Genomic DNA, 13,070 nt, shown 5'->3' on the forward strand with positions numbered 1-13,070 from the left:
AGTAATTAAACATAGATTTCATTCATAGATTAAGCAGTCGTTCTTAATTTATACAAACAGTTCAACTCGACAGCAGAACTGACCAAACTTTTCCCCAATTGTTGCCAACCACGTACTAAAATAGCCAGTTCAACTATATATACTAGCTAATTTTAAGTACGTTCTACAGTTCGACCATACATCTATAGTCAGATGAACTGAACAAAATAGCCCCTAAATACTACTAATACCACGAAGGGGCTGCTACTTCCGGCAGCCTCTCCTCTGCCGAGTGTGCTCAATAAGAGACCGGGGATGAGGAGGTGCCTACCGACGAGCTGGAGAAATGCAATACGGTGACTGGCGTTGCTTCACGTTCAGCGACGCTTGCCAGCTCGAACGCCCACTACCGCTCCAGATGATCCCTCTCGAAGCGGCCGTACTGCTCGTAGATCTCCTGATTCCTCGCCTCTGCGTCGGCGTGTGCTGCGGCCACGGCTGCGGTAAGGCTCTTTGCATGCTCGAGGAGGCGCTCCTCCTCCTCCTGTAGGAACTCGAGTAGGGCGCAAGGTCACTTACGCACGTGCGGGCCTCCACCTCTGCCTCCCTCCTTCGGGCGGCGGTGGCGGAGCGGGTGATGATCTGGCGGTCGACGATGGGCTGGCGGCCATGACCACCACCTCCCGCCTTCGGGCCGCGGTGGCGGAGCGGGTGATGGCCACAGTGGCCGGCACTGGGGTGGCGGCCATGACGACCACCTCCCGCCTTCCGGCCGCGGCGGTGGAGCGGGAGATCGCCCTGGCTTTCGATGGTGGTGTGGCAGCAACGGCGGCCGGCAACAACTACCGACGGGCAGCGACGGCGGAGCGTGTGGTGGGTGTTCCGTGCACACCCAATAGGGATGCCACGCACACTACACTACGCCGGGGACTGCGCCGCCGCGGCGGTGTAGCCTCCCAGCTAGAGCTGTCCTCTGCTGATGGCGGAGTGGCTGAGCGACGACGATGGACCGGTGCCATTGGCGATTGTGGGAGAAGCACACGAGATAAGCTACAGGGAGGGAGGGGAAGATGCGACGCAGGACTCGCCGGCCATGAGGGTTTTTATAGCAGGCCAGTAAGCATTGGGATTTTGGGGCATTTTATCGAGTCGGGTGAGAAGCTTGCGCGGGAACCTGCAAGGTTGCGCGAGAACGGGCTCACCGACGATTTGTTGGCACCACTTCGAGCCACCATTTGGCCAAAAGAACACCCCCATGCGCTGCGCAAGCTTGCACGGTAAGCCGTCTGCGACAACGGGGTGACAAGACTGCGAGAGGAGGACGAAAGAACACATACACATACGGTTAATACAAAAACATTTGCGATTTAATTACCTACTATACCCCCATCCTGAATTTACAAGTAGGATTTAACTAATAAAATACGAATGCATGTCGCCAAAGATTATATCGTTGGAGTCGTATTTGAACATAGTTTCCAGCTATACAATTTTTGTAACATGCATTAAGACTTTTTTGGTTAAATTTAAGGTTATATACCAGCAAGCATTTACCCGCAACACACACGACGTATTTCATCACAAACAGCTTGGATGGATCAACTGTATGTGACGTATCATACATGCAACTCTAATCTGATTCGTGCTTGATGTCTCCGACATCGCTCGCACAGTTCGTTTTATTTGCCACGTATCACTTTGCTGGCCTCTGCTCGCATCCCCCGGCAAGCTCTGCTCGCCGTTAGGCGCTGCGGCGTGCTCTGCTCGTGTCCGTTGGCGCGCTCGGCTTATGGAAAACTTCTCCTTGCGTGTTCAATTCCTATATGCACACACACACACACACACACACACACACACACACACATATATATATACTCGCTGTTGATGCGACCGCGGAGCGCTTTGCTCGCGTCTCTCCGCATGCGCTCTGCCAGCGGTTGGGCGTGCGCACAATCACGTCGGGGGCCCCATATGCATGCGGTTGCACCGCGCGCGTTGCCACACGATGCAGTTACGTGCGGGACGATGGAAGTTACGCGCTGCAAATTAGAACTGCCATCAGGGCCTACCGATATTCCTGGCCGTCCGGCTTCCCCTTCAATTCCCGCGACCATTATAACCTTAGTCTCTTCAACCTTTCGATCGCGCCCCACAACACAACAAGCACACCCATGACAACACATAGAGAGGGGATGTCCAGTGGCGCTCGAATGGAGTTCGGCGAGCATAGAGTGGAGACCCACACGAGGGAGACGGATCTCTCGGTGGTGTACACCATCGACCTGACCGTGGTGGACGACTACATCAACAACGTTGAGCAGTTGCTTGCTCGAGACAAATACAAGGTGGTGGCATCGACCTCTAGTACACCGCCGGTTGTCCCAGCATAGATCAGAAGGTTGCCGTCGCCCAGTTGTGCGTGCGCCATCATGTCCTCATCTACCACTACTACATGGCCATAGAGCCTTGTGACTGTTTCAACAGGTTTGTCAAGAGCACCGTCTACAAGTTCGCCACGGTGGAAACCATAGACAATGTAAACGCGCTTAGTGTTACGGGCTTGGCCTGCAAGAACCTTAATGAAATCCGTGACCACTACAGGGTCTGGGGCAGCACGAAGGACTCCCTGGTCGAATTCGCCTCAGCCATCATCGACCCCTACTACGAAAAGATGAAGCAGGATGCGTAGAGAACAAGTCCCCTATCCTAGCACGGAGCCTTGATGCGGCAACTGGATGAAGCTCACCTCAGCTTCACGTACAAGAGCGTGTACACATGCTACGAGATGCACATGCGGATCGTTGACATGAGGAAGTGCCTCGTTACCCAAATCGACGAGCTCGGATCGAGCCACAAGCAGAGCAAGCATCATAAGAAGTAGATGATGATCACATGATTGTTTGTGCTAGTTAATCATGCATGTAATATATAGTTTACTTTATTGGTGTGTGGAAATGTCATGTGTGTAGTAGCCACCTATGTAATTATGCATGTAATAGTTTACTTTGGTGTGTGAAAATGCCATGGTTGTAGTAGCCACCTATGTAAGTGGATGTTTAATTTGGTTATGCAACCATGGCCTTATAAGTGTGTGTGTGTGTGTATGTTGTTGTTCTGTATGCAATCCCATCGCACAACACACACGTCTTATTAGTAGCAACCGTCTGTGTTATTATCGGTCTTCTCACACATTTCTGATTACAGACCTGTTTGCCGCGTATCACACACATTTTATATTGAACCGTTTCAGTTCTCTTGTCTCAACACAAATAGTTCATCCGAGTGAACCGCATGCCGTATATCGCACACACCTTGATCTGGCTGACCGTTTCTTTTGTGTTGCCTAATCATAAACAGTTCATCCGAGTGAACCGTATGCTGTATATTGCACACACCTTCATCTGGCTGCCCATTTCTTTTGTTCCTCCTCATCGCAAACAGCTAATTGAGCTGAACCGTATGCCATGCATCGCACACGCAACTAAAATCTGAACCGTGTTTGATGCATCCTCCACCTCAAACGTTTTGCACCTTTTTTGACGGTTTTTTACACCACCGTTTGAGATTATGGATCGCGCACAGTTTCGTCGAAGGGTCTCAGATCATAGTGTCACGTTAGCAGCATCCTGCAGTAGTGCTACAACAACATAGATATGCAAAAAACTATCAGGACTAAGTTCATGATAAATTAAAGTTCAATAGATCATATTACTTAATAACCCCTACTTAGATAGACATCCCTCTAGTCATCTAAATGATCACGTGATCCATGTCAACTAAGCCATGTCCGATCATCACGTGAGATGGAGTAGTTTTCAATGGTGAACATCTCTATGTCGATCATATCTACTATGATTCACGTTTGACCTTTCGGTCTCAGTGTTCCGAAGCCATATCTGCATATGCTAGGCTCGTCAAGTTTAACCCGAGTATTCTGCATGTGCAAAACTGGCTTGCACCCATTGTATGTGAACGTAGAGCTTATCACACCCGATCATCACGTGGTGTCTCGGCACGACGAACTGTAGCAATAGTGCATACTCAAGGAGAAAACTTATACCTTGGAATTTAGTGAGGGATCATCTTATAATGCTACCTCCGTACTAAGCAAAATAAGATGCATAAAAGATAAACATCACATGCAATCAAAATATGTGAGATGATATGGCCATCATCATCTTGTGCCTTTGATCTCCATCTCCAAAGCACCGTCATGATCTCCATCGTCACCGGCTTGACACCTTGATCTCCATCGTAGCATTGTTGTCATCTCGCCAACTATTGCTTCTTTGAATATCACTACCGCTTAGTGATAAAGTAAAGCAATTACATGACGATTGCATTTCATACAATAAAGCGACAACCATAAGGCTCCTGCCAGTTGATGAAGGAAATATGACCTAGAGGCAATAATAAAGTTGTTATTTATATTTCCTTATATCATGAAAAATGTTTATTATTCATGCTAGAATTGTATTAACCGGAAACTTAGTACATGTGTGAATACATAGACAAACATAGTGTCCCTAGTATGCCTCTACTTGACTAGCTCGTTAATCAAAGATGGTTAAGTTTCCTAGCCATGGACATGTGTTATCATTTGATGAATGGGATCACATCATTAAAGAATGATGTGATGGACAAGACCCATCCGTTAGCTTAGCATAATGATCGTTCAGTTTTATTGCTACTGCTTTCTTCATAACTTATACATGTTCCTCTCACTATGAGATTATGCAACTCCCGAATACGGGAGGAACATCTTGTGTGCTATCAAACATCACAATGTAACTGGGTGATTATAAAGATGCTCTACAGGTGTCTCCGATGTGTTTGTTGAGTTGGCATAGATCGAGATTAGGATTTGTCACTTCTTGTATCAGAGAGGTATCTCTAGGCCCTCTCGGTAATGCACATCACTCTAAGCCTTGCAAGCATTGTGACTAATGAGTTAGTTACGGGATGATGCATTACGGAACGAGTAAGGAGACTTGCCGGTAACGCGATTGAACTAGGTATGAGGATACCGACGATCGAATCTCGGGCAAGTAACATACCGATGACAAAGGGAACAACGTATATCATTATGCGGTTTGACTGGTAAAGATCTTCATAGAATATGTGGAAGCCAATATGAACATCCAGTTTCAGCTATTGGTTATTGACCAGAGATGTGTCTCGGTCATGTCTACATAGTTCTCGAACCCATACGGTCCGCACGCTTAATGTTCGGTGAAGATCGATATTATGAGTTTATGTGTTTTGATGTACCGAAGTTTGTTTGGAATCCCGGATGAGATCGGGGACATGACGAGGAGTCTCGAAATGGTCGAGACGTAAAGATCGATATATTGTAAGGCTATATTCGGACATCAGAAAGTTTTGAGTGATTCGGGTATTTTTCGGAGTACTGGAGAGTTACGGGAATTCGTATTGGGCCTTAATGGGCCATACGGGAAATGAGAGAAAGGCCTCAAGGGTGGCCGCGCCCCTTCCCCATGGACTGGTCCAAATTGGACTAGGGAAAGGGGGCGCCCCCTTCCTTCCTTCTCCTTCTCCCTTCCGTTTTTCCTATTTCATGTGGCAGGTGGAATCCTACTAGGATCCACACTTTGGGCGCGCCCTATGAGGGTCGGCCTCCTCCTCCCTCCATCCTTTATATACGTGGCCAGGGGGCACCCCATAGACAACACAAATTGATCATTGATCTTTTAGCCGTGTGCATTGCCCCCCTCCACCATAATCCACCTTGGTCATATCGTAGTGGTGCTTAGGCGAAGCCCTGCGCCGGTAACTTCATCACCACCGTCACCACGTCGTCGTGCTGATGAAGCTCTCCCTCGACACTCTGCTGGATCGTGAGTTCATGGGACGTCACCGAGCCGAACGTGTGCCGATCGTGGAGGTGCTGTACCTTTGGTGCCAGGATCGTTCGATCGTGAAGACGTACGACTACATCAACCGCGTTGTCATAATGCTTCCTCTTACGGTCTATGAGGGTACGTGGACAACACTCTTCCCTCTCGTTGCTATGCATCACCATGATCTTGCATGTGCGTAGGAAATTTTTGAAATTACTACATTCCCCAACAGTGGCATCAGAGCCAGGTCTATGCATAGATGTTATATGCACGAGTAGAACACAAAGGAGTTGTGGATGTGGGTATATACATATTGCTTGCCGTCAATAGTTGATTCTTGATTCGGCGGTATTGTTGGATGAAGTGGCTTGGACCGACATTATGCGTACGCTTACGCGAGACTAGTTCTACCGACGTGCTTCGCACACAGGTGGCTAGTGGGTGTCTGTTTCTCCAACTTTAGTTGAATCGGTTTCAATGAACTGGGTTCTTTCTGAAGATCAAAAAGAAATCACTATACTACGTTGTGGTTTTGACGCGTAGGTAAGAACGGTTCTTGCTAGAAGCCCATAGCAGCCACGTAAAACTTGCAACAACAAAGTAGAGGACATCTAACTTGTTTTTGCAGGGCATGTTGTGATATGATATGGTCAAGACATGATGAGATATAAATTGTTGTATGAGATGATCATATTTTGTTAAAGTTATCAGCAACTGGTAGAAGCCTTATGGTTGTCTCTTTATTGCATAAGATGCAAGCACCACATAATTGCTCCACTTTATCGCTATGTGATAGCAATAGTTGCAAAAGCAATAGTTGGCAAGACGACCATGTGAGGACATGTTGATAAAGATCAAGATGATGGGGATCATGGTGTCATGCCGGTGACGATGGAGATCATGATGGTACTTTGGATATGGAGATCAAAGGCACAAGATGATGATGGCCATATCATGTCACATATTTTGATTACATGTGATGTTTATCTTTTATGCTTCTTATTTTTCTTAGAACGGCGGTAGCATTATAAGATGATCTCTCACTAAATTTCAAGGTACAAGTGTTCTCCCTGAGTATGCACCGTTGCGACAGTTCATCGTGCCGAGACATCATGTGATGATCGGATGTGATAAGCTCTACGTTCACATACAACGGGTGCAAGCCAGTTTTGCACACGCAAATACTCGGGTTAAACTGGACGAGCCTAGCATATGCAGATATGGCCTCGGAACACTGAGACCGAAAGGTCGAGCATGAATCATATAGTAGATATGATCAACATAGTGATGTTCACCATTGAAAGCTACTCCATCTCACGTGATGATCGGACATGGTTTAGTTGATTTGGATCACGTGATCATTTGGATGACTAGAGGGGTGTCTATCTAAGTGGGAGTTCTTAAGTAATATGATTAACTGAGCTTTAATTTATCATGAACTTAGTCATAATAGTATTTGCATATGTATGTTGTAGATCAATAGCTGGCGATGTAGCTCCCCGTTTATTTTTGATATGTTCCTAGAGAAAAATAATTTGTAAGATGATAATAGCAATGATGTGGACTGGGTCCGTGATCTGAGGATTATCCTCATTGCTGCACAGAAGAATTATGTCCTTGATGCACCGCTAGGTGACAGACCTATTGCAGGAGCAGATGCACACGTTATGAACGTTTGACAAAGCTCGGCATGATGACTAGTTAATAGTTTAGTGCACGATGCTTTATGGCTTAGAACCGGGACTTCAAAAAACATTTTGAACACCACGGAACATATAAGATGTTCTAAGAGTTGAAATTGGTATTTCATACTCATGCCCGTGTGGAGAGGTATGGGACCTCTGACAGTACTTTGCCTACAAGGTGGAGGAGAATAGCTCAACCAGTGAGCATGTGCTCAGATTGTCTGGGTACTACAACTGCTTGAATCAAGTGGGAGTTAATCTTCCAGATAAGATAGTAATTGATAAAGTTCTCTAGTCACTATCATCAAGTTACAAGAACTTGGTGATGAACTATAATATGCAAGGGATGACAAAAGTAATTCCCAAGCTCTTCATGATGCTGAAATCGGTGAAGGTAGAAATCAAGAAATGGCATCAAGTGTTGATGGTTAACAAGACCACTAGTTTGAAGAAAAGGGCAAAGGGAAAGAAAGAGGAACTTCAAAGAATAAAGGCAAGCAAGTTGCCACTCCCATGAAGAAGCTCAAAGCCAGACCCAAGCCTGGAACTGAGTGCTTCTACTGGAAAGGAAATGGTCACTAGAAGTGGAACTTCCCTAGATACTTGGCGGATAAAGGATGGAAAAGTGAACAAAAGTATATATTTGATATACATGTTATTGATGTGTACTTTACTAGTGTTTATAACAACACCTCAGTATTTGATATTGGTTCAGTTACTAAGAGTAGTAACTCGAAATGGGAGTTGCAAAATAAATAGAGACTAGTTAAGGGCGAGGTGATGATGAGAGTTGGAAGTGATTCCAAGGTTGATAGGATCACCATCTCACACTCCCTTTACCTTCGGGATTAGTGTTGAACCTAAAATAAATGTTATTTGGTGTTTGCGTTGAGCATAAATATGATTGGGCCATGTTTATTGCAATATAGTTATTCATTTAAGTCAAAGAATAATTGTTGTTCTATTTACATGAATAAAACCTTCTATGGTCATAACTCAATATAAATGGTTTATTGAATCTCGATCGTAGTAATACACATATTCATAATATTGAATCCGAAAGATGCAAAGTTAATAATGATAGTGCAACTTATATGTGGCACTGCCGTTTAGGTCATATTGGTGTAAAGCGCATGAAGAAATTCCATGCTGATGGACTTTTGGAATCACTTGATTATGAATCACTTGATGCTTGCAAACCATGCCTCATGGGCAAGATGACTAAGACCCCGTTCTCCGGAACAATGGAGCGAGCAACTAACTTATTGGAAATAATACATACTGATGTATGCGATACGATAAGTGTTGAGGCTCGCATCGGGTATCGTTATTTTCTGACATTCATAGATGATTTGAGCAGATATGGGTATATCTACTTAATGAAACATAAGTCTGAAACATTTGAAAAGTTCAAAGAATTTCAGAGTGAAGTAGAAAATCATCGTAACAAGAAAATAAAGTTTCTACGATCTGATCGCGGGGGCGAATATTTGAGTTACGAGTTTGGTCTTCAACTAAAACAATGTGGAATAGTTTCACAAATTCATGCCACCTGGAACACCACGTCATAATGGTGTGTCCAAAAGTCATAACTGATTTACCACTATCGTTTTGGGGTTATGCATTAGAGACAACGACATTCACATTAAAGAGGGCACCGTCTAATCCATTGAGACGACACCGTATGAACTATGGTTTGGCAAGAAACCCAAGTTGTTGTTTCTTAAAGTTTGGGGTTGTGATGCTTATGTGAAAAAGTTTCAGCCTCATGAGCTCAAACCCAAATCGGAGAAGTGCGTCTTCATAGGATAACCAAAAGAATCTGTTGGGTACACCTTCTATCACAGATCTGAAAGGCAAGATCTTTGTTGCTGAGAGTGGATCCTTTCTAGAGAAGGAGTTTTCCTCAAAATATGTGAGTGGGAGGAAAGTAGAACTTGATGAGGTAATTGTACCTTCTCCCAAATTGGAAAGTAGTTCATCACATAAATCAGTTCTAGTGATTCCTACGCCAATTAGTGAGGAAGCTAATGATAATGATCATGAAACTTTAGATCAAGTTACTACCGAACCTCGTAGATCAACCAGAGTATGGTCCGCACCAGAGTGGAACGGTAATCCTTTCTGGAAGTCATGTTAGTTGACCATGACGAACCTATGAACTATGAGGAAGTGATGATGAGCCTGAATTCCGCGAAATGGCTTGAAGCCATGAAATCTGAGATGAAATCCATGTATTAGAGCAAAGTATGGACTTTGATTGACTTGCCTGTTGATCGGTGAGCCATTATGAATAAATGGATTTTCAAGAGGAAGACGGACACTGATAGTAGTGTTACTATCTACAAAGCTCGGATTGTCACAAAAGGTTTTCGACAAGTTCAAGATGTTGACTATGATGAGGTTTTCTCACTCATAGCAATGCTTAAGTCTGTCCGAATCATGTTAGTAATTGCCACATTTTATGAAATCTGGCAAATGGATGTCAAAACTGCATTCCTTAATGGATTTCTTAAAGAAGAGTTGCACATGATGCAACAAGAAGGTTTTGTCAATCCTAAAGGTGCTAACAAAGTGTGCAAGCACCAGCAATCCATCTATGGACTGGTGCAAGCATCTCGGAGTTGGAATATATACTTTGATAAAGTGATCAAAGCATATGGTTTTATACAGACTTGCGGTGAAGTCTGTATTTACAAGAAAGTGAGTGGGAGCAGTACAACATTTTTGAGAAGTATATGTGAATGATGTATTGTTGATCGGAAATAATGTAGAATTTTCTTGAAAGCATAAAGGAGTGTTTGAAAAGAGTTTTTCAAAGAAAGACCTCGATGAAGCTACTTACATATTGAGCATCAAGATCTATAGAGATAGATCAAGACGCTTGATATATTTTCAATGAGTACATACCTTCACAAGATTTTGAAGTAGTTCAAAATGGAGAAGTCAAAGAAGGAGTTCTTGCCTGTTTTGCAAGGTGTGAAGTTGAGTAAAGACTCAAAACCCGACCACGGCAGAAAATAGAAATAGAATGAAAAGTCATTTCCTATGCCTTAGTCATGGGTTCTATAAAGTATGCTATGCTGTGTACCAGACCTATTGTGTACCTCACCATAAGTTTGGCAAGAGGGTACAATAGTGATCCAGGAGTGGATCACTGTACAACAGTCAAAAATATCGTTAGTGGAATAAGGAAAAGTTTCTCGGTTATGGAGGTGACAAAGAGTTCGTCGTAAAGAGTTATGTCGATGCAAGCTTTGACACCGATCTAGATGACTCTAAGTCTCGATCTAGATACATATTTAAAGTGGGAGCAATTAGCTAGAGTAGCTCCGTGCAAAGCATTGTAGACATAGAAAATTTGCAAAATACATACGGCTCTGAATGTGGCAGACCCGTTGACTAAATTTCTCTCACAAGCAAAACATGATCACTCTTTGGGTGTTAATCACATAGCAATGTGAACTAGATTATTGACTCTAGTAAACCCTTTGGGTGTTAGTCACATGGAGATGTGAACTAATCACATAAAGATGTGAACTATTGGTGTTATATCACATGACGATGTGAACTAGATTATTGACTCTAGTGCAAGTGGGAGACTGAAGTAAATATGCCCTAGAGGCAATAATAAAGTTGTTATTTATATTTCCTTATATCATGATAAAATTTTATTATTCATGCTAGAATTGTATTAACCGGAAACTTAGTACATGTGTGAATACATAGACAAACAGAGTGTCCCTAGTATGCCTCTACTTGACTACCTCGTTAATCAAAGATGGTTAAGTTTCCTAGCCATGGACATGTGTTATCATTTGATAAACGGGATCACATCATTAGAGAATGATGTGATGGACAAGACCCATCCGTTAGCTTAGCATAATGATCGTTCAGTTTTATTGCTACTGCTTTCTTCATAACTTATACATGTTCCTCTGACTATGAGATTACGCAACTCCCGAATAAGGGAGGAACACCTTGTGTGCTATCAAACATCACAATGTAACCGGGTGATTATAAAGATGCTCTACAGGTGTCTCCGATGCTGTTTGTTGAGTTGGCATAGATCGAGATTAGGATTTGTCACTCCGTGTATGAGAGAGGTATCTCTAGGCCCTCTCGGTAATGCACATCACTCTAAGCCTTGCCAGCATTGTGACTAATGAGTTAGTTGCAGGATGATGCATTACGGAACGAGTAAAGAGACTTGCCAGTAACGAGATTGAACTAGGTATGAGGATACCGACGATCGAATCTCGGGCAAGTAACATACCGATGACAAAGGGAACAACGTATATCGTTATGCGGTTTGACCGATAAAGATCTTCGTAGAATATGTGGGAGCCAATATGAACATCCATGTTCCTCTATTGGTTATTGACCGGAGATGTGTCTGATGTGTCTCGGTCATGTCTACATAGTTCTTGAACCCGTAGGGTCCGCACGCTTAACGTTCGGTGATGATCGGTATTATGAGTTTATGTGTTTTGATGTATCGAAGTTTGTTCAGAGTCCTGGATGAGATCGGGGACATGATGAGGAGTCTCGAAATGGTCTAGACGTAAAGATCGATATATTGGAAGGCTATATTCGGACATCAGAAAGGTTCCGAGTGATTCAGGTATTTTTCGGAGTACCGGAGAGTTACGGGAATTCGTATTGGGCCTTACTGGGGCATACAGGAAAGGAGAGAAAGGCCTCAAGGGTGGCCGCGCCCCTTCCCCATGGACTGGTCCGAATTGGACTAGGGAAAGGGGGTGCCACCTTCCTTCCTTCTCCTTCTCCTTTCCCTTTTTTCCTATTCCATGTGGGAGGTGGAATCCTACTAGGACTAGGGAGTCCTAGTAGGACTCCACGTTTTAGGCGCGCCCTATGAGGGTCGGCCTCCTCCTCCCTCCATCCTTTATGTATGTGGCTAGGGGGCACCATATAGACAACACAAGTTGATCTTGTGTTGTCTATAGGACTCCACACTTTGGGCGCGCCCTATGAGGGCGGCCTCCTCCTCCCTCCATCCTTTATATACGTGGCCAGGGGGCACCCCATAGACACACAAGTTGATCATTGATCTCTTAGCCGTGTGCGGTGCCCCCCTCCACCATAATCCACCTCGGTCATATCGTAGCGGTGCTTAGGCGAAGCCCTGTTCCGGTAGCATCATCATCACCGTCATCACGCCGTCGTGCTGATGAAGCTCTCCCTCAACACTCTGCTGGATCGTGAGTTCGTGGGACGTCACCGAGCCGAACGTGTGCAGATCGCGGAGGTGTCGTACCTTTGGTGCTAGGATCGGTCGATCGTGAAGATGTATGACTACATCAGCCGTGTTGTCATAAAGCTTCCGCTTACGGTCTACGAGGGTACGTGGACAACACTCTTCCCTTTCGTTGCTATGCATCACCATGATCTTGCGTGTGCGTAGGAGTTTTTTTTTGAAATTACTACATTCCCCAACAGTTTCCGATAACTTTTACAAAACATGATCATCTCATATAACAATTTATATCTCATCACGTCTTGACCATATCACATCACAACATGC

This window comes from Triticum urartu, chromosome 2 (genome assembly GCF_003073215.2).
Source record: "Triticum urartu cultivar G1812 chromosome 2, Tu2.1, whole genome shotgun sequence".
Taxonomy (NCBI): Eukaryota; Viridiplantae; Streptophyta; class Magnoliopsida; order Poales; family Poaceae; genus Triticum; species Triticum urartu.